General features: G+C 46.2%; 1 protein-coding gene across 1 annotated transcript in view; it reads right to left on the bottom strand.

The window, feature by feature from the left end:
* Positions 1–22682, bottom strand: part of SMAD1 (SMAD family member 1) — a 58909-nt gene that overhangs the window by 35760 nt on the left and 467 nt on the right. The gene's annotated exons all lie outside the window — the stretch shown is intronic.

Consider the following 22682-nt stretch of genomic DNA (forward strand, 5'->3'; position numbering starts at 1 on the left):
ACAGGCAGAAGCAAAAGCAAAGGCTGACACTTGTGTGTGTCCATTTGTCTTAAACTGTATTGTACAGTCCGAGGAAGTATGGATTGGGAGGGGGTCAGGTCATGAAAATAAAACCCCCACCAAACTCTCCACACTCCTCTCCCTTCTTAGGGTGTAGCAAGGAGAGGCTACAAAGCTGGAAGCACCCCAACTATCAGCCTTGGTCCTAGGGCATCACAGGCTGTTCAAGCTGGAGCTTGAACAGATGAAGTCAAGCGTCAATAGGGACCAGAAAAGACAGCAAGGAGTGAAGAATTACCTCCAGGGGCTTTCAGGAAGTTTTTCCAAAGAGGAAACCTTAGACAGCTGGTGAAAGACTGCAGGATTCTGGAGACAACAGCCGTCCTGAGCACTTCCTAGCACCACCAAGGACCTCTGAAAAGAGGCTTCCACTTTCCTCCCTTTAGACAAGAGCAAGTAGAACTTTTAAGTGTTTTTGCTACAGGCAAGTCCATTTGTGAGCTGCCCTTTTGCCTAAGTCTACTTTACAGACTGTTAAAAGTCCTAACCTGTCTGCGCTCAGACATGAATCCTAAGGGTCAACCCGAGTAAAGTCACAGAAGCCAAAGCAGGAGGGGCAAGAGTGCATCTTAGCGCGAGGGTGAAGTGAAGCCTGGCTGTGACTGGGGAACACAGGGCAGTCAGGGTCTCTGCAGACACCACACTGGGAACATCACAGCGTGCACCTGGGCAGTCAAGGGCTGAACAGTTCTCCCAAGAATGAAGCCAGAAAGATCACAAGTCTTGGAATCTGAGCAGAGCGACCATGAAAAATGCAGCCTGAGCACACGTGCATGTGCAGGTCAAACAGGTAACCTACCTCAGGAGGAGCTCCAAAGTGAGCTCTATACACTTGGCAAGACAGCCAGATTCTCCCCCTGTCCCTTTTGTGTACTTCCTGCCTTAGTTTATGTCAGAAGCTAACCGGCCTTATCAGTTTAAAGCGCAACATAAAAACATGAGTCAGCACACAGAGATTTCCTTCCCTCCTGTGCAAATACAAACATTTCACACTGACCAAAAAAAGAGAGAGAGAGAAAGTCCAATGAGGGACACTGTGACCAGCCCAGTCACCTCAACACAAGCTTAAATTTACTTGCAGAGAATGAATATTCTAAACTAAAAGGGGGGAATTTTTTTCACACCAGGATTTTCATTATAGAATTACTTGTCACTGGAAAACAAAGACACATACATCCACAATGTAAACTGTCATCAGCCCTGAACCTCTGCTCAGAAACGCTGCTTAGAGGCTGCGAACTACGCAGAAAAAAATGGGCTACAAAGAGGATGTGAGTCCACCAACAGTGACAGCCAGGGTTTACAGAATGATGTCTCCAACTTCCCGAAACGCTCACTGGTCTTTACAAAAAGCATTACGTGAATATTTGCTAATCAAACAACACACACAGGTACAACAGATATCACACACACACACACACACACACACACACACACACACACACACATGCACACGAGTTGAACCTATCCACACAGTGCACTCACAAGTCAGATGGGTAAGAGGAGGCAGGAGTCAGTTCAGCAGTCCCGAGCTGGTGCTTTTCTTGTAGAACCCAGAGTTCCAGACATCCAGTGGTTCACAACTGACAACCCCAGCCCCCTCTGTGGGGACCAGCACTCACATGCACACCCCCACAACTGGATTGACAGTGTGATCCAACTCCAGAAATAATAAAAGAGTAACTTAAAAAATGGTTCTTAATTCAGAACTTCCCTTATAAAGTCTAAGCTATGGGAAGGATTTCAATTAGTGCCACTGGAAGCTAACACAGATATTAGAAGATTCATTTTTAAAAGGCAAATTTTGAATTTACATGGTATTCCTTAGGTTAAAAGGAGTGATATTGAAATACTTTTAATTGCTGCGTAATTTGCTTTGTGTCAGAGGAAACTAAATCAGCCAATTGCACAATAGACAGTTTCCTTATCTGTGCCTCATCTAGTAAAGAAACATACAATTACCTAATTGTGTAAATACTAGCAAAATGCAGTCTGTGCATCAATGCCTTGAATTCCTTCAGAAACCTGGAATAATAATTCTAGCTTGTATCTGAAGGCACAATGGACCCTCCGCATCTATGAGTTCTGTATCTGTGGATTCAACCAACAGTTGATCCTTTAAGAAAATCAATTGTGGGCCAGCAAGATGGCTGTGGGTAAAATAGTGCTTGTCCCCAGCAAAAGCCGAGTTTGATCCCTGGACCCATGTAAAAATGGAAGGAGAAAACCAACTCACGCACACCATGGCCTGCGTGTCCACGTGCACACACCATGCACATATGCACACACACATTCACTTTTAAAATGTGTCGGCACGTAACATTTGCACTTTCCTTGACGAACAGAGCAGACCTCTTTACGAGCATCCTGACTGAATTAGATGTGAACACCCAGGAGGCTGTGCAGTCCCTGGACTGAGACCTGCATACCTGTGAAAGCCTGCCTGGACCTTTAATAAGAGGGAGACGAGATGAAGACCTGCCACTCACGGTCTCAGCTCAGACGCAGAGGCTGTTCGTCAGTTCTTACCCTGGCATGGGAAACAGTGGACTAGACAAAAGGCAGGTATTGAGGAGATAATCGAATTTTCTAGGAAGTCTGTGTCAGAAAAATGACTGAGGAAAAGAAGGAAGGCTCACCCTGTCCTTACAAGTAAGTGCTCAGCTGTGCACAGGGCAGGCCCCCCTCTCTCTGGTTCACCCCCTCCCCCAGCTCTTCTGTCTTAACTAAAGCGTGGTATCAGGACATAGTGATCAGTGTACTGAGAAGAACAGCACAGGGTATTGATTAACTTTGGAACTGCTTAGCAGCTGGGGAAGTTATTCAAGAGAAAACTTTATCAAGATTTTGCTTTTTTTTTTTTTTTTTTAAAGAAAGATATTTTCTCGTAACTCCAACCAACCCAGGGCCTGTTTCCTGACTACATTATGACCACCATGATCCTATGAACATATAGAATAAACAAGATCTGCAGAGAGCTTATAGATCAGTGTCATTTGTTATTTCCGTATAGAAAACCATCCTGCCATAGACCCCGGGTATCAGAGCAGCGTATACATTTGCAAGATCCACTGTACAGAACAGGGGTTCTCAGCCTTCCTAATGCTGGGACCCTTCAATATAGGTCCTCACGCTGTGGTGGCTCCAACCAGGACATTATGTTGTTGCTACATCACAACTGTGATTTTGCTGCTGTTATGAATTGTAAGTGTAAATCTGTTTTCCTGTAGTATCAGGCGACCTGTGTAAAGAGGTCCTGACCCACAGGTTGAGAACTGCTGGTATCCCCAGCAGTGGGGTCTGAGTCAGCATTAGAGACAGGTACAGCTAACCTACCCCAGCGTCTAATTTTAGGCAGCGGAATTCTTGCTTCCTCCGAAATATTTAAACTGGAACATCAAAAAGAGGCAAAGAGGACTACACCAGGGGCCTATAATTTAACTCTCATTATTCTAAAATGAATTTTTTTTTAAAAAAATTTAATCCCTCACCCTCACAGAAACCATATGTTAACAGAGGACTAACTGCAGTCAAAAGAAAAAGCTTATAAGAAAATTTTCTTTTTCACAGGCTCACTGCCAGGAATATATTATAAAACATTAAAAAAAAAAAAAAACAAAAAAAAAAAAAAAAAAAAAAAAAAACCCAAAGCCTGTAATTCAGTGAAGAAACGCTGTTCGTAAGTCTTGATGGAAGAATAAAATAGAGAAGTCAAAAAGCAGGCAAGAAAGCCCAGCCATCAGTAGGACTGCACAGAATTAGGCCACTGGGTGAGGCAGAGCCTCAGAGGGGCAGAGCTCATAGCCAAGCACTTCTTACTGGAAAAGCCAGAGAACAGAGTCCCAAGCCTGCCACACCTCACGCCTCACAAAGACAACAGCTTTTGTAAATTAATCACCATTGTCAATTTGACTGGGTTAAAAAGTACCTAAATTAGTTACCCACACCTCTGGGTCTATCGGTCAGGGAATTTTCTAGAGAAAGTTCCCTGAGGGTGGTAGAAGCCCTCCCTGATGTGGGCAGCCCTTCCGGTAGGTTGGGGCTCCCAGTGTAAGGGGGTGAGAGGAATAAATAGTGAAGCAGAATCATGAACCGCTTTCATTTTGGAACTCTGGCAGGCAGAATACAAGTCTCCGGTTTGAAGACAGCCTAGTCTACATACTGAGTTTGAGCTAAGGCTACGTATTATCTCAGAAAGGAGGTGGAGTGTGTAGCTGTCTGGCAAAGGAAACCCTCTTCCCCCATCAAGCAGAAGAAAGCTGTCAGGTGGGAAAAGGTAAGTGGAAGCTGCTATATGATTCAATGTTATCACCCAAGCATAACAATGAAGGCCAGCCTCAGTCCCGGAAAACACCTTCTAGTAGGAATACTGTGGTCTGCTCCCACGTGGTTGAAGGGGTTTTCTCTGTGGGCAAAGCCATGTGAACTGCCCGCTCATTCCTTGTTCCTACTCAAAAGAGCGCTCAACTCTCAAGACACCCTATCAGAACTCAGGTCAAACGGACAGCAAGGCTTTACTGCTAGCCAAAGTCAGAAAGAAAACCCTAGAACAAAAGGAAGCTGAAAGTTATACAAACCCTCAATATTTCCTCTGTGGCATCTAACTCAATTTTTCCAATTACATGTATGTATTGTGTATGTCTGTGTGTGTGTGTGTGTGTGTGTGTGTGTCCTTCCTTGCTCAAGGATCAGAGGACAACCTTCAGGAGTCCGTTCCTTCTTCCACCATGTGGGTTAGAACTCTGGCTGTCAGGCTTGGCAGCAAGCACCTTTACCTACTGAGCCTTCTCTCGGCCCTAAAACATGTTTTAAAGACTTTATTTCACTGCCAGAAAATTTGGCTAAAATGAACTCTTGGTCAAGTCCCAGGGGGAAAAATAATTTCACAAAATCCCTATATAAGAAACAACATGAGGATGCTCAGAGGTCACCGGAATCTACTCCTTCTCAGGACTGAAGACACACGGTGTGTAGTGTGTAGTTTACCCATTTTCATTTAAAAAGAAAAAGTCCTTTCCAGAGCTGGCTTTTCCCCGGTGGGGAAGGGGTAGTAGGTAATGAAAGATGTCAGCCGGTGGTACAGGTGCCTTTAAGGCGCAAACATTAACAGCTAGTCTGCCAGTGTGACAGGCTAGGCGGTCCACATGGTCCTGAGTGTTGACTTAGACAGACTTAGAAATCAGCAGAGAAAGGGTATGAGTCCCAGACTACCCCTCACAGCACCTCTGGACACTGTGACAGACTTCACAGGGACTGTCCCCCTGATGAATCAAATTTCGGACTTCACCACAACAGGGCTTCCCAGGACACATGTAGTTTATGAATTTATGATCAGGTATGTAAATTAGTAATTTTGTGTATTAGAAAACGCTACCCTCCGCACACACAAATCCTTTCCCCAACACCCTAGGCTTCAAGAGGGCAGCCTGGCTCACTGTACTTACATTCCGTAAGCAACAAGTTTCAGGGCTTTGTTTTCTTCTCCTTAGATAATTCTTTGGGTGAGGAGAGTAATGCCAATGCAAAGTTTCTTTACTATCCACCAGACTTGGTTTTTCCCCATTTCCCCTAAACCCTACTAGATGCTCGCTCTGTAATCAGCGTGAAGGAACCTCGGACTGACCCGGGACCCCTGACCTCCCCTGAAAAGTTCACCTGAGTGCTCAGTGAAATGCAGAGGAGCCCCTTAGTCGTCTCCTCAAACAAATGAACAGACGATGACACTCTTCTCTTTGAACAGCAATTTTAATCTTAAACAGTAATTTTACAGACTACAGCAGGCTAAACGGGACAAACTTCCTCTAGTGCCCAGGGAAGACAGCTGTTAGCTGAGTTCCTGGGGAGACAGTGGCTGTCTGTCTCGACATCTTACAGACCCTCCAGGCATCTATCTATGACTATCTCAGTCCTACTAAGAGTCTGGAAGCTCAGAAGTTAGGCCATTTGTCTGACACACTGGAGTGGGAACCTACCTTTCAGCCAATGTTTATTGGCATAAAAGCCCAGGGCTCAGCCAGGTTCAGTGGTAGTGTACAGCTTCCACTCAACACTTAGGAAGCAGAAGATTACTGCAGATCTCAAGGCCACCGAGAGAATACATAGTAAGACCCCAAAAGAAGAACACAAAACAAAAAGGACAAGAAAGAAAAGTAAACGTCTGTGAAACGAATTTTAAGAAACAAGGAACTTAAATAGCAAATCCACAAATGGCAGAGGATTTGCGCACAGGCCGTCCATCCATTCCCCCGACTCTCACGCCCTAGCGTCTTTCAGAACATGCGTGTCTATTCTTCTGCTGAATCTGCAGGTGCTGTTTGTAACAACAGCCACATCTGTGCAGCACACTGGTGTAACAGGGCAGGACAGTGGACTTGCTCCCTATATTTAGACCCTTCAGCTCCGCTCTTAATTGCTTAATTTAATCAGGACCCTCTAGAGGGGAAACACATCCAAGATCACCGCAGGCATCAAAGGAAACATCTTTACGAGTTATATCCTTTTGCAAACCAACATATGGCCTCCCGCCACTCTCCCAATTGTTGAGCCCCTCCTGTGGGAAGAGCATGGAATTTTATTTCTTTTTATCACTTGAAAAAATCACTTCCCCCCTAATTCAGTCAAGCTGGGTGGAGGCCACTTCCTGCACAGGTGAGAGAAATAAAACTTGCTGCTTTGACATTGTCAGGAATTTGAACATTAACCACTTATTTTATGTTTTTCAAGATGGAAACAAAAGGCAGGCTAAAACCAAAATTAGCCAAGGCCTGATTTTCAGGCTTTCAAATAAAGTCGTGTGTGTGTGTGTGTGTGTGTGTGTTTATGACGGTTCCTAACTAGAAAACAAGAGTCCTTAATTTGAAAGGGCTTGAACTGCTCCCCATTGTATAGCTGCTGCCTCTTCTGACCCCCAGTTCACTTTGCCACAGCACTCTGACGCCACCCCCAATGCCACTTGGTTGTTACACGGATTAAGTGTGAATACAGAGTTTGAATGGAAACAGCAGCACACTGAAACATCTGAACAGTGTGTTAATGGATCAATCTGCCAAGTTCTGCCCTTTTGATATTGCTTCTGTATGTCAAATGAAGTTTTCCAATTTTCTTTTTGTTTAATTAAGTTCTCAGCAAACACCAATGACGTACTAAGAGCTGCTGGAAGCACCGAGACAGAGGCAGTGTCCTGAAATCTACGGCGTCGTGTTCTGGTGTCAAGAAAGCCTCACTGAGAACAGAGCCTGAAACAGAGATCCAGGAGGAGCGAGTGCAAAGGCCATCTGTCCGGAATCCTCTGCAATGTTCCGGGAAGGCCAGGAAGGAGTCCAAAAGGGCTGGAGTGGAGCCTGGATGAGGGGACAGAGGCAAGCCCGGGGCCAGCCTGAGGTGGGACCTATTGTCAGAAGATCTGAGCTGAATCAGGCACATCTGACTTGCAGTTTAACAAGATTACTGCAGCCTGCTGGGCTGTGGTGGACTGAAGGGAGGGACTCTGAGTAGGAGAGCCTGGGTGGTGGGGAGGTGGCAGTCACTAAGACAGAAGGTGTTAAAGGCCCAGACCCAGCACGGTGTGTGAGAAGCTGAAAGGAATGCTGCTTGTGCAGAGGAAGTTAAACATAAGGCTGGAGACGTCTGCTTCATTCTCAGAAGTTTGAAGCCTAGTATTATGGCGACCAAGAGACTGAGTATGGAGGGGTTGTCTCAAACCCAAGGCAGGACGGAGGTGACCAATAGGCAGCGAGAGCGTGGGTGACTGACAGGAAAGGGAGTGGAGCCCCCCCAAGGCTGCAGAGTCCCAGGAGGAAGGGGGGGAAAGGGTCTAAGGTTGGCAAAGGAGAGAAATCAAGAGTTGGCAGAGCTAAAGTGAGGAGCGTCACACAGCGAGATGTGTCCATAGTCTGCTGGGGTGTGTGTGTGGGGACGACAGACATCTAACAACACCAGATTTAAATACACCGAATACACAGTTATTACTAAACATGCAAAAAAGAGAAATAAATTCATGAACCACATGAAAAAAAATGACTTTTTTTTTTCCAGTTAAAAGACACTACAAATCGGTGTCTCTCCCATGAAACCTTTTCAGAAAGTCTGAAAGTCTAAAGCTGTGTGTGAGGGTTGTGAGCATTTGCAGACCTCACTAAAGCTGTGTGTGAGGGTTGTGAGCATTTGCAAACCTCAATGGAAACAGTCCATGCTGAGTCACCTTTAGGTCTGAGCTGGGAGTTGTGGGGCAGGAGCCAACCACTGCTTCTACCAATTCTTGTTCTCATGTCTAAAACCCCAAGAATGAAAGCTGAAAGTAGGTAGGATGTTCCCTCTCTGTAGCATCAAAACGCCACAGGACTGGGCCAACAGGTGCCCCACAGACTTTTTACATATATAAAGGGGAAGGAACTGAAGAACACTTGCACAGAACGGGCTGTCGGAGAAACATTACATCCCTGTGCCCATTTAGAATCCACGATCTTGCCTAGATAAATAGAACATAGACACAAATGGATTCTTTTACTAAGCAGTTCGGCTAAAGGATCAAAAATTCAATTTTACAAAATGGTTTCCTATTATAAAAAAGTAAGTTTGTGTCCCGTTAAATCCTCTGCCAACAGTTCATCAAGAGTAAGAGTCTCAGCACACATGGTTATTACCAAGAAAAGAGGAAATGTTCCCAATTACCTTAACGTCTTCACAGCAAACTGTGTCTGCCTCTCCTCTAGAGTAAACCTGGGAGCACCAACTGTAGGAGGAGCTCTGGAGAGTCACGGAAAGAATGAGAGAGCAGCTAGCGCTGTCTCCCACTCCCACGAGTTACCGACAATCCGCTGTCAACCTTCCAAATGCCTACCAATAGCCCGACCATCACATGTAGCCGCTTGGGGGAGAAACCAGAGCGGTAGCTTTTGTCCCTCCTAAGAGCTAACACGGGCCGTTTCTCACTATATTTAGAAAAACCAAGCTTTAGAGATACATGAGCATAGACCAGGTCTACCTGTTCCACAATCTAGGCCATCTGCTTTGGATTAAGTCCAGTCCTACCCAGTAAGCCCCGTAAAACTTACCAATCAGAAAGCCCCAACGCTATGCTCGCAGGAAGGTCGGGAACCCCCAGTACCTGCTCAATTACAGGACAGTCTTAGTGCTCACTCGTCCACAACCGAACAAATTCTTAAAAGGCTCACCACTGGCCCAAAAGCACAGAAGACTGAAGACTTCCCATCAGCACAGTTGGCACAGTGGGAGGGAAGGAACGTGACCACGGGAAGTACCCTGGACACTGGCTATTTATCTACCAAGGCACACACACGTGCAAGGGGAATGGCCAACACTGTCGTATTCTTTGTGGCCACTACCTCTCCCGTGTCTCCTCAGCTGTGGGTCCTTAGGATGGAAATCTGAAGGAGGGCGAGGAACACCAATTCCCTTCATCCCTGTGTGAATCCTAGAGGCCTGCATTACTTCAGAGTCTGCATAACTAAGGCCTGAGCAGCCAGCGGACCAGTTGGCCAAGGGAACTTGGCAAGGCCCCCCCCCCCCCCCCCCCGCTTCCTGAGCAACACCCCCTTTGTTTGATGCAGAAGGCAGAAGGATTTGTTTGATATTTTATTTTAATCTCTCCAACCCCTTCCTTCCTAACTTATTTCTGTTGTTGCTGTTTTCCCTCTCGGTTGGTCCCCATCTTCTTACACCATGGATGAAGCGCGGGTTTTATCAGGGTGGCCAGGACAAAATCCTGTTCACTTGGAACTACAGAGCTTCAAGTAAAGTGAAGCAGGACAAGAGAATGTCACACCAACGGCGATGCAGCTCCACTCTTGACCCCTTTCCTAGCTGACTGTGGAATACTAAACTTTTGAGAAACTCCTTTTCTGGGCTGACAATTAGCAGGTAGAGGCGCTTGTTGAGCAGCTTCTGACCCCAGGAACCCACGTGGTAGAAGGTGAGACCGGACCTGAAAGATGTCTTCCGACCTCCAAATGTGCACCATGGTGCGTATGCCCCCCCCCCCCACAGACACATGGACATAAACGGGTAAATATAATTTTAAATGTTATTTTTAAGGTCCTTTATTAAAAATATAAAACTGTAAAAAAAGAAGTTGCTAGGCTATTTCCTGCGCTTGAGACAATACTTTTCCCAAGTCAGCAAGCACAGAAGTGAAGAAAATTTAGCCAAGAATTTATCAGGCCTCTGATTTTGGTAACACAGCAATCACTGTACAGTCTGATACACAGCAGTTCGAGTACTGAAGAAGTGGGGGGTGAGGGGCGTGACAGTGGAAAAAAGAGAAAGCAGACACACAATCAGCCACACCATTTCCGTTATCCCCCTGCTTCCTGAGCAGCTGAGATGTATCCCTGGCCTCTAGCTCCTACCAACCAGTTGCAACCCACGCTCCGTGCCCTGACAACAATCTCTCAGACACTGACAGGTGACCACGCTCAGCCCTTCCACGCCTCCTTCTGGCTCTACAAAACTTGAGAAGTTTCTGGTTCTTGCCAGGGTGGAGGGAATGATGTCCAAAGCACACATCCTTTCTTTTTAAATTATGAAATGTTTGAGATGTATGCGTGTACGCACATGAATGCAGTGCGGGCAAAGACTAAAAGAGAGCGCTGGATGCCCTGGCGTGCAAGCTACACACGAAAGAATTGCTTGATGCAGGTGCCGGGAACTGAATCTGAGTCCTCTGCAAGAGCCTGAGTGCTGGTAAAAGCTGAGTTCTCTCCAGCCCCACATTCTGGCTCTTCTTAAAGAAAGACAGATCAAGGGCGCTCAGTGTTTAACTGATGTGCTTCAAGACTTACAACAGTCCCGCACCCTGCCACGGGCTACCAAACATGAAAGCCATGCAAGGTCCATACCCACAAGGCACTTACAACATAACACAGGAGATTTCCTAACATGTTTGCAAAAACGTCACAGCGGAAGACTATGCACTCCACACATATCCGGTGTGACAGATTCCCTACGGACAGGCCAGGCACTCCTGTGACAGGCCTGTTGATGAGTCTCTGGGGTACAGACAAGGTGAGACCCACTGTGCTTTCACACAGAGATCACGAGGACAGCCTGCATACCCGAGGAGCTCAGCGGTGCTAACATGACAACTGAAATGAAGGTCCTACCACGGAGGGAGACCAGACAAGCAGGTTTGTGCTGTTCCTCAGTTACGAGCTCCCGAGTCCCAGCCCTGTATTTATGATCCTTTATCCCAACCTTATCAAACTGTATAAGATACACATTAAGTATAAACACACATTTTAGACATTCGGGAACTTACTGGAGAATTCGCTAAGGGAGAAAAGTAGGCTGGTAGGAACCTCTTTCCCAGACAGGCGAGACTCAGGGGGTGTAGGTGCTTACCTCTACACCGGATGACCTGAGTTCAACCCCCGGGGAAACACAGTAGGAGAGAACCAGCGCTTCCATACTGTCCTCTGCCCTCCATAGGCACGGCATGGTATGCCTGCATGCTCAAAAATGCACACACGCACACGCACGCTGGTGCACACACTAAAATAAGAAAATGTAGAACTCCCTACCAATTGCATCAAACTTCCTTCCCAAGCCCTTGATTTTTGAGCGACTACCCCAAGCACATGTGAACTGCCTTTAAAACTCAGCTACAGAGTATCAACAGCTTATCACCAGCCTTTCACGTTAGTCACTGTCTGGTAGCTGCACCAACTGGACTGCCTCTTCAGAGAGAAGCTCACACTTTTCCTTTTCTCTCACACAGCACAGGATGTGCAGGATGAAACCCAGTGTGTTTGTGGCACTGCTAATACTGACTGAGAAACCAGACCCGACACAAGGTGTGCGCCTCTGAGAAGGGGCCTTCCTGAAACACAGAACATCCCATCCCGTACAATCTGACAACACTCTCCTTAAGCACAAATAAATGTCATCTACTCTTTGTACCAATCCTCTGGATGATAAGTGGTTTTCTTCCAGTTAGTAAAAAAAAAAAAAATTAAAACGTACCAACATTCTCTCAAGCTTAGACAAACTAAGCAGCAAGTGTCTGAGCAGAACAGGTGATGAGGTTGTTACTAATCGCTCCAGAGCGATTTTATTAAAAGCCAGCAAGGACCCACGACAAAACAGGACGCTGTGACGGACGCAATGGCACGCCACACAGCACCAACTCTTATAAGGGCTCATTTTATTTCCCATTAGGAAAAGCTACTGGGCCGGGGAGATGGCTCAGCGGGTCAATGAGCTCGCCTGGTCCCCAGAACCCAAGTAAGAATGGCAGAGACAGAAACACCAAGAGCTCAGACACAGGAAAGCCTCAAACAAGGTGGCAGGTGAGAACGGATTCCCAAAAGCTGTCTGCAAATACACACACGCACACTTTTTTCTCTTTCTTCAAAAAAGCCACCACATTTAATAAAATTAGCATCATTCTTCCTGTGCAACTGAGCTGGACGTGTTGGAGGGACACTCCTGACCAGTGCGTTCGGATTCAGGGTCCCTCGTCCTAGTCACTCATCCTCCTGAAGAGGCTATAAAGGATGGGGAGGGATGGCCCCAGGCTGAACACAGAGCCTACAGAGATACGCAAGCTTTCCCTCCACTTCGAAAATACTCGGGCCATTTAAAGGTGGTGGTGGGAAGAAGACAGACAAACTCTGGCGGCTACACAGCGGCAGCCTTATACCTGCCTCGGAGGCAAGACAGACTCGGATCCATTTGGGTCAGGATCCTGCCAATCACCAGCAGATTTCATCCGGGTAGTGCATGAATGCCCATTTATACCCCTGCCCACTATTATCCATAACAGAAAACCAGGAGATTAGGCCTGGATGCTTTTTTATCTTTAGACGAGGTTTTACTACACAGGGAGACTTTCTCACTGATTCTTCATAAACCAGTCATTCTCCATAATCAAAGCCACATTCTACGACATCACTGTTATCTCATATGAATGAGAACATGTCACTGTGAAATCTACTACGGCGACACAGGCAGGAGGCTGGGGGGACCTATTTTCAAATGCACTAGGGAAGAGGAGTGCCAGCTCACCAACCACACGCATGTGCAGGAGCCCTAACGGACCAGAAACGTGAAATTCTAGCGAGGTGACCCTTGGCCCCAAGACCTCTCCCAGAGGAAACAGGTTACTGTGGAGGAAATGGGTGGAGTTTACATGTACCTCACACTCCCCACAACCCCTGCTTCCCTCCTTCATTGGAAGGGAAGACTGAAATACTGGCCTCCACTCCTTCATTGGGAGAAGCTTCATTGCCAGACAGACATGTTCTGACGCACGGGGAGGAAGTCACTAAGGAAGCACACTGCGCCCTCCCAGGGATAAGCTACAGGACACGTTCCTCACCAGTGTTTGTGAACTGCTCACTCCTATTCCCCAAGTTCTTCTCCTGGGGCTTTGCTTTCTGCTATGTCTGGAAGGTTCTCAGTGGCCACGGTAATGCTGTGGATGTTGAGACCTGCTGTCAGGCCGTCTGCGGACTGGTGCATCCCAGCTGACAGGACATTGCCTTGGAGACACATCTAGAAGGCTCCTCAGGTACCAAGTGCTGACGCTCTCCAACTGCCATGTGCCCACCCTCTTTCTGATCACCACAGTAAGACTCCATCCCAGAATCGATCAGAAATAATTATGTATTGTCAGAGTGGGGCGGTGAGGGGGGTGTTTAACACTACTGAATGATGTAAAAAAGAACAAACAAAAGACACAGAAATTTAATCCCGGTATTGGGGTGAAAGGCCAATTGAAAAAAAAAAGGGCATAAATAAATTCAGAATAGTAATTTTTAAAGGCTTTGAGCAATCTAAGTAACTTATCTTGGTCATTAAAGGGATTTCCCTCAGTTCAATCACTACTACGCTTTCCAAAAACCTTCAGAGCAGCTGACAGGAAACCAGAACAAATTCCCAAACGTGGTTATTTCTGCCCTTCCTTCTCCAAAGATTCCATTGTTAACCCCTCTGAAACCACAGAGGTCGTTAGACTCCTCCGGAACTCCCTTATCTAGGCTGGACTGGACAAGATGCTGCCCTGGTCAACATTCTCAACTGTGAAAGCACTGATTTGTCTCAGCCTTACCAGAGCAGAGCGCTCACTAGGAGGCTGGTCCCACGCTAAGCCCTTCAAGCCCTGAGGAGATGCTACTCCTACATTTTCACACTGCTTTAATATCTCTAAAGCTACGTCAAGTTTTTCCTTGGTGGAACATGAAATCAGGCTCCAAACTAGATGAAATACACAACCACTCCTCTTTCACGCCCACAGCAAATCTTGCACTGGACTGCCATCTCCATTTTTCTTCTAGTGGAGAAGACGCACGGCTAATAGTTTTTCTGAAGTTACAATGAGCGTTTTGGCGCCGGATGGGCCGCGATCTTAACCAAGGCACCCAGCTCCCTGCAATGGCAATGCAGAGATGGGCAGGCAGTGCCAGCCGATGAGCCGGCGTGCGCTCTGCTGTGGGACTTTCCTGGATAACCCACTGTTGCTCAGACATTACAGGGTATTTTGTTATCTGTGATGCAGACCAGTCAGACTCATTAGTGATGTCCCTCCGCCTCTGCGCCCTCTCTACACTGTCAGCTCTTGTAAGAATCTATTCCCCACTTCCTAATATACCCATTCTCTGCACACCTACATTCACTTAATTCTGCTTTTCCCTCTTTAGCTCAATTGGCAGGCATGCCTCCTCTCTGAGCCCACTCTGGACTCTCGACCCATGGAACCCTGCAAGGCTACTTCTCTATTACAGTTGCCTCTTCTGACTTCTTCAAATATTCTTCCTAATTCCTAGGTGTGGGCTTGGGCAGGAAAGGTGAATTTACATGTTGTCTCCTCTTCTGGGCTTCTTGGGTACCAAGCAGGTAGCTAGAGACCCGACACCCCCTCACCGTGCACAGAACGATCCCACCTGTAGCTCTGAGTTTCGCATCTCTAACTTACTCACAGAACCCCTGGAAATGCACACATCCATCCCATTGTTCCCGTGCACAAGCCTTATCCCTCACTACGATGGAGCGGCTGCATCAGGTTTCTAGCCACTGAGGTTTGAAGCTTACAGGTCACCTCTGACTTCCCTCTTGTAATCCCACAGCCATAAAATGGCCACATCTTCATTCGTTTTGTCTGGTTTTGTTCGCTTTCCATTTTATCAAAGATTAATCATCACAAAGAAGAACGCTTTTTAAAAAATGCAGCATACAGCATCTACCCCACCAGATTGTACACTCATGGCAGCTTTCTCGGTGACTTGTCGGTGCTTCTTCATCACAGCACATGACAAAACCTTCAACTGTCCGTCCCAAATGCTGCACAACCCCATCCTCTCTGCCAGGAACGCCCACCAACGTCAGACAGGGCAGCTCACTAGAGGGTAGCCACGTACGGCTAACGCAAACACTGACACACGTCTCTGTCATGAAGGAAGACCATTCCTCTCAGCTGCACTGACCACATTCAGAGCTTGACAGTCACCGTGGCTACAGCTCTGGGTGGTACAGGGACAGCACTTGGACCGCTGCAGACTTTCTATTGGACAGGGCTGCTAAAGGTCCACTCACCCTTGCTTATCCACTGTGCTCCCTACGATACAAGCCCCATGTACTTGTATCCCACAGGAGTCCTCCGTGAGTCGTGACACTGAATCCCGAGCTGCCCTGTAGTGTTCTTATGGTGTTACTGATTCTTTTCTTTCATTTTTATGTGTCTTCTCATGAATTACTCTGTTAAAACCAAAACAAACAAACAAACAAACAAAAACTGTGGGTAATTGATGCACACATTAACTTTAACTAAATTTTTTTAAAAATCACCAAATAAGGGGCTTATATCACTCTACTATTAAAAAATGTTTTCTTTCTATCTAAACAAATAAAGAAACTTGCATTTAACTAAATGAATGACTTAATTTAATGCCTAATTATAGTAGTTTAAGATAATTAGCTACTCTTTTTGTCCTCTGGTGTTTGAAACTGAAGGAAAAATAGCTGTACCCTTCTGAAATACGTCTACTCTGCACAAGCCCACAGTAAAGAGACCAAAACCAGACAAGTGGCAGGAAGGAACAGTTTGAATAAGTAGACCCCAAAATTATCTGAGATTGTGTGAAAAGATATAGCACAGGAGCTCTAAAATGAAGGAAAACTATAACTAAAACATTAATAAACTCAGTGTAATAAATGTTTCTGAATAAGCACATAGGCCCTTCCATATCTCTCCTTCCCAGCGACCATGAACATTCTTTGACACCCTGAACTAAGGAACATATGGCTGTTTAATTAATGCAGATGTGTGTTACGTGTTCCTTCTTTCAACTCAGGAGGATCTCTAATAATAAATAACAACATGGAGGAGGGAGAGGCAACCAGCAGCACCGATTCCCCACCCCACAGATGTGGCTCTTCAGAGAGGAGCACAAGGGTTTCTTTTCACCGCTGGGAACCACACAGAAAAGACATGGATTCCTGGGGCCGCACAGTCTGAGGCTTCCTTCCTTCCTTTCTTTGCTGCCTTCCCTCTTTCTTTCTTTCTTTCTTTGGGGGGAGGGGTGGTCCATTCTCAAATCCCGTTTCCAGTTTATAATGAAAACTGCAAAGCTGAGCTTACTACACCTTGGCAGTTCCCATTGCTCCCAAAGGATGTAGTCACTGACGTTTTAAGTGTTCATGACAGCGTCTTTGATGCAAATGAGCACCCTGAAGATGCGGCTCATTTCTGCAGAGCAGTTCTGTGGCCTAACTGTGCCCTACCTCAGCACACACCTAGACTAACAGTTTGGATCTGAAGTAGTTACAGGAGAGCATCATGCTTCCTGGTTTCATCCCGCTCCGTAACTTAAAGGAGGCCATTTCGGAGTTAAGTAATTGCTGAAAATACTTCATGTGTTTTGGCTACAAATCAGATCACTGATGGACAGATTAGACTGAATATTTCTACCACCAGATAACAGCAAAAAAAAGGAATAAGAACTGAAAAACCTGGACTTCAGAAGAGATGTCCTATGTGCTGCTAAAACACAGCCTATAATCTTGGTACCACAGAAACACCAAGACACTTCACCAATCTCAACATCATTTTGACATATTTTCTCCACTCTTCCCGTTAAATTACCCTTTCTCTTCCTCTACCTTTCCAGCTCTCTCCTAATACCTACCTGGCTCCTTCCCTACACATCCCACATTTAAGCTTTTAATGAGGAATACAGTGGTCTAGAGTCAAAAGAAGGGTCTCACGGGCTTTTCAACATGTCACAACTGTCTGATTTAATTCGAACTTTGTAACACAGTCTTAAATCGCCCATTTCTAATAAGATCCCATTGATTAAATCAGACATGGGGTTTTCTTTTCGATTTGTAAAATTAAAAAGTCTATTTTAAGCTGTAGAAAGCAAACATTTCCCTATGGTTGTCAGATTTAATTGCTACTTAGCTCAAACAATGTTAGGTATAAAAACAAAAAAATCATGCCTAAAGAAATTCTTCTTTCTTCCCCTCCCCAAAAGATCCAGGATGTGCTCAGCCCAGTGCCTCAGGAACACTAAGTAACAGGAAAAAAACCAATAAATGGGCCCTCAATACTCAGAGGACCAGGTCTGGCTTTCTGTTTCAATCAGTAAGATGGGAGACATTATACAAGCCAGGTAACCTCTCTTGGCTTCAGATTGGCCAGCTCGGTAGGAACCAATTAGATTAGACACTCTTGAAAGCAGTGTTTAACAATAAGCATCTTTAGTCTCTGAAGCAATTGGCAGGACAGTCTCAAAAGCAAACAGTGCACTTCGCCTGAAAACACAGAGCCTCTCACACACTCACCAGTGCACACCAGCATTTCTGAGTAGGAAGATAGGAGAGAATACAGGGTGTGGGAACCAGCTAGAAACTGAACCGTGCTTCCTTCAGATTCTTAAACAGCTCTGACCCCTCCTCCAAAAATGTTAAGAGCAACTGAACAGTGAGACTTTCTACAAAAGTTGACACCCATCCTTAAAAAAGGAAAAAAGTCCTCAAGGAATTTGCAACAAACTGTTTCTTATCTCCAGCTGCGGAGTTCAGCAGCTCAGGGGAAGCCGAGCCTTTCCGATAAGACAGATAAACTAGACTACTGAAACTTTCTTTACCAGCAGCATCAGCTTGGGACTGATCACAGAAACACAAAGGGCAAGTGGAGGGAATTAATCAGAAAGGCAGAGACACAACTGCCTGGACTTGTAAATGCGCTGCCTTCCTGGCAAACTTGTCTTCAAGTCATGTGCTGCTTAAATGGGGGCAATGGGAGAAAGCACCCCTCAAAAAAAAAAAAAGACAAGGAACTAATTTGTCTAAAGGCCTGAAAATACAGGCAGAGAGTCATGGCCACACTGACAAAGCAAGGCCTACTGAGTTTCCGGGTAGGTAGTAGGTAGATAGATAGACAGACACACTCACAAAAACACACACAGATAGACACATAGATAGATAGATAGATAGATAGATAGATAGATAGATAGATAAATAGATAGATAGACAGACAGACACACAGATAGATAGGTAGATAAACAGACAGACAGACAGACAGGCAACATGCATCAGGCAAACAATATCAAATGCATAATGAATCCAAGGTGTTCCTGGCAGCCCCTGCTGCACCGTACAACTGGGTTGGAACATGCATCATGCATGCTTTGCACTGCCCATGCATGTGCTTATACATACAGTAACACAGAGGAAAAAAACTACAATGTATACAATTGTTGTTTTACTATAGAGGGCAAATTTTTACCTCTTGATGCCTTGGTACAGAAGGTCAGTGGGTAAAGGTGCTACCGACAAACCTGAGCTTGATCCTGGAACCCACAGTGAAGGAGAGAAGACCCCAGTGGGTTCTTCTCAACCTTTGTGTGTTGCGCACCTACCCTCTTCACACACACAAATAAATGCTTGTTTAATTACAGGAAAGAGCCTTTCAGCCTCTCTCAGACTCCCCTCAGCATGTACTAGTATCCTGGGGCTGGACAGTAGTTAGAACGTTCCATCCTACAAACTGATGTTCAAGTCGCTGGGCTTGAGTTTTAGAAAATGTTCAATGAATCTGACTAGGTTAGAATTCCCAGTTATTTCTAAAACAGTCCTAAACACACCTCTGCCATTTGACATGGCATGTTTAGGTTGAAGTTCTCGGCACTGACAATCATAAAGTCAACTCTGAAAAACAGTCTACAGAGGCTCAATGTCCTGTGTGCCCAGCCAATTTTAAGGTAAAACAGACAAACAAGGACATCCATCTGACTAATTAGCAAATGTATTTTCCTTTTTAGTAAGTGGTAATGTATATGCATACCAAAGAATTACCTTGAAATAAATGTAAGATGTCTTAATATTTGATTTATTTAAGGAGGTTAGCGGCAACTTGTGGCGGTCCGTTCTCTCCTTCCACCACGTGGGTTCTAGAATCAAATGGAGTTCTTCAGCCTTACTGACATGCTGAACCATCCCTCTGGCCTTTAATAATGCAAATTTCTTTATAACTTATTGTCAGTAAGTATTCGGTTTGTAGACCTACTTCCTAAACTTGGTTTACTCAGGTCACAGAAAAACTGCCTGTGCACAAAGAGAGCTCAAGAGGGAAAAAAATTTCAGAAAGAAACAAGCACAACAGAAAACAAACCAGACAGTTAAGAATGAGGCTCAGGGCTCGGGCTGCTTGATTCCTATCCCTGAACAGACTGTCAATGCTCAGTCCGCCAGCTGTGTAGCCTGGGTAACACCATCACTCTGCCTCAGTTTCCTCAGCTGTAAGTGGGGACCACACTCCAGGGCTTAAGTAAGTTATAACCAGCACACTTTAAAAACGCAGAAAGAGGGAGAAAACGAGAATCCCCATCTACCTAGCTCTCTAAATCATGATCACAAACGGCAAATAAATTCTACTGAGAAGCCGATGTCATAGTAACCACTGTCTTCAACCATCACTCCAGACTGAACTGTTGGAGGTTGGTTGGCTGGTTGAGTTTTGAGAGGGTTTCTCTGTGTAGCCATGGCTACCAAACTGCTTTTCCGAACAAAAGTATTTGTGCTGAGGAAGGTCCTGGGTCAACGCTCTAGATTCTAGAGTCTAGAACTTTCTTTGGGAATAAGCACTGTCCCACGCACATTCTATTCCACATGGTAGTAACATGGCTACTAGAGATGGGGGAGGTACAGGCAACACTGTGTCTTAAACGGTGTTGAGCTGCACAGACAAGGCTTCGTCCCGTTAGTAGGCCGCCTGAATTGGACCTGCACTGACAGCCTTGTAAGAACTCAGGCAAACGTGGGGCCCGTCCTTTTCTGCCTGTTTTCAGTGGAAGCCTGGTGACTCTGACCCGTTAAAGCCACAGCACAGTGCAAGCTCCAGAAGGCCAGGTTAAATTCACATTGACTTAAGCATACAAAGACCGGAACTGCAAGGGTCTCCACTGCCACCCCAGAGTACCAAATGAAAAGCTACAAGATGCAGCACCCCCCCACCCCAGAAATCCCAGCTCCGAACATTTTCTCCTCTTTTCCCCATCTCTCCTTCCCATCATAAACAAAGTCCATGCACCACCCATGCCTGAATATAACGCCAGACTCCCGCCTAGCTGCCCTATAATACGGTTAATTATGATGGCTGAACTAACAGGCTGACATCACAGACTTTTACAGGCTGACCCCATGTCATCCTGATGTATCATTTTGCACCAGTTCAGTGCTGTAAATCAATTTAAGATCTCGAGCAGGTTGAAAAGGCTGGTAATGATGCTCTCTCTGCCTCTCTGGAGACTCTGCATTACACACAACTTACATTATTTATAAAGTCTCGGCAATGCTTCCATTAGCCTTGTAAGACCACACAAATGAGATCTTTTATACACACACACAACTTGGCCTTGATTATGTAGGCTACTGCTGCCTAGATATGCTCATCTAATTACATCGGGGTTTATTCTTCTTCCAATCTACCGTATTACTGCATTTTTATCTTGGGCCCAGAATAGCTGGAAATCAAGATTAGAAACCGAAATTTAGTTTTTAACTAATATGGGTAGCTGGGGACTAAGATTTACTTCCTCTTAATGCTCACTTACCAGAAAAGGAATGTAAATTCTTTTTTACCATTTTTAATTGCCAAACACACACACATACACACACACCAACCCTGCCACTCCTCCAAAACAAAGACCACCATCTCTCCAAGGGCTTAGAACTAGAGGACACTGCAAAAGGAAGAGTGTATTTGGTTACTACCTATGGTTGCAAGGGTCAAAACTAAATCAAGGACAAATCCCTATCCTTTGAAGAAACCTGATCATCCTCAGGAGCCTCTGGCATCCCCACCCCCAGACAACCCATCTCTCGAGACCCTGGTTTACGGTTTCCTAAGAAATGCAGACTTACACAAATGGCGCACCACCTTCACAGAAATATCATATAACTGAAAACGAGAAAAGCGGGGACGGGGAGGGCACACCCCAAAGTCAGTACAGCCTATTTAGGCCTATCACAGAAACGCTGGTGCAAAAAATGCTCACACCAATTGAAAACACCCAGGCAACAAACATTGCCTCTGCCTCGACTCTTTGTGAATTGTTCCAGCAGAGCTCATCAGCTTCCGGGGCAACTTAAAGTGGTACTTATAAACAAGATGAAAAATGAACCTGGTCAGAGAACAGTTTTCTCATTGTGCTGAGGTGTGGGGCACATTATCCACCACAGGCCCTTAGCGGGAGAGATGCTGTAAAGAGCAAGCTGTGATTTTGCTCCAGCAACAGGAAGACATTACATAAACCAAGCAACTCCTTTCAGACCGTGCTTTGAAAACTTCAGATGTCACCCAAGAACCCTAGAGAGGGGGAAGAAAGAGGCCAGGGTTGACCACACGCACTCTACAACAGTTTTCTCTTAGATGGCTGTGGCACGGGCTGGGATTTTCAGAATTTTCTCTTAGATGGAAAGCTCTTGGCTGGATTATTTTGTACCGTGCATTTAGAAAAACTGCATGTGCCTCCAAATAAACAAAAGCCACGACCTGCCATAGTGTCTGGATGAGGCCGGCGATGGTCCCTCCAGGCTCCCCAAAGCACCTCGGGGAGACGCTGCCCCCGAAACCTTCACACGCAGTCCGCAAAGCGGCCGCACAGGCCCGCGCTCTCACGCCCACCGCCCCCACCCCGCGACAGAAACACTAACAAAGACGGTCTGGACGAGAGCAGTTGTTCTCGGCGCTCGGAACGCGCAGTGAGGCAATCGAATCCGGTAAAGGGAAAGGAATGAGGCGACACTGGGCGACGCAGGGGGTGTAGGCGGAAGGAGGGGGGGGGGGGAGACTGGAGGCCGCCAGACCTTTGAATAAATCCGAGGGAACTGCGCTGCGAACTTTCCTTAACCCCAATCCCCAAATCGGGCTGTGTGGGGACCCACAGGGGCGCGCGCGTCCATCCAGGCAGACCCGAGCTGAGCGCAGCGCTGTCCCCGCGAGGGTCTGCAGGCCAGGGCGGGGACACAATGGGGCTGCGGCCCGAGGCGGAACGGGGGTCCCCGGAGAGCTGGACACACCCGACAAAGACGCGGGGAGACGGGAGAGGAGGTCTGGCGGCAGGTTCGCGGCCGCGAGGCGCCATCATGGGGGGTGGGGGGAC

Source organism: Micromys minutus, assembly GCF_963924665.1.
Source record: "Micromys minutus genome assembly, chromosome: 24".
NCBI lineage: Eukaryota > Metazoa > Chordata > Mammalia > Rodentia > Muridae > Micromys > Micromys minutus.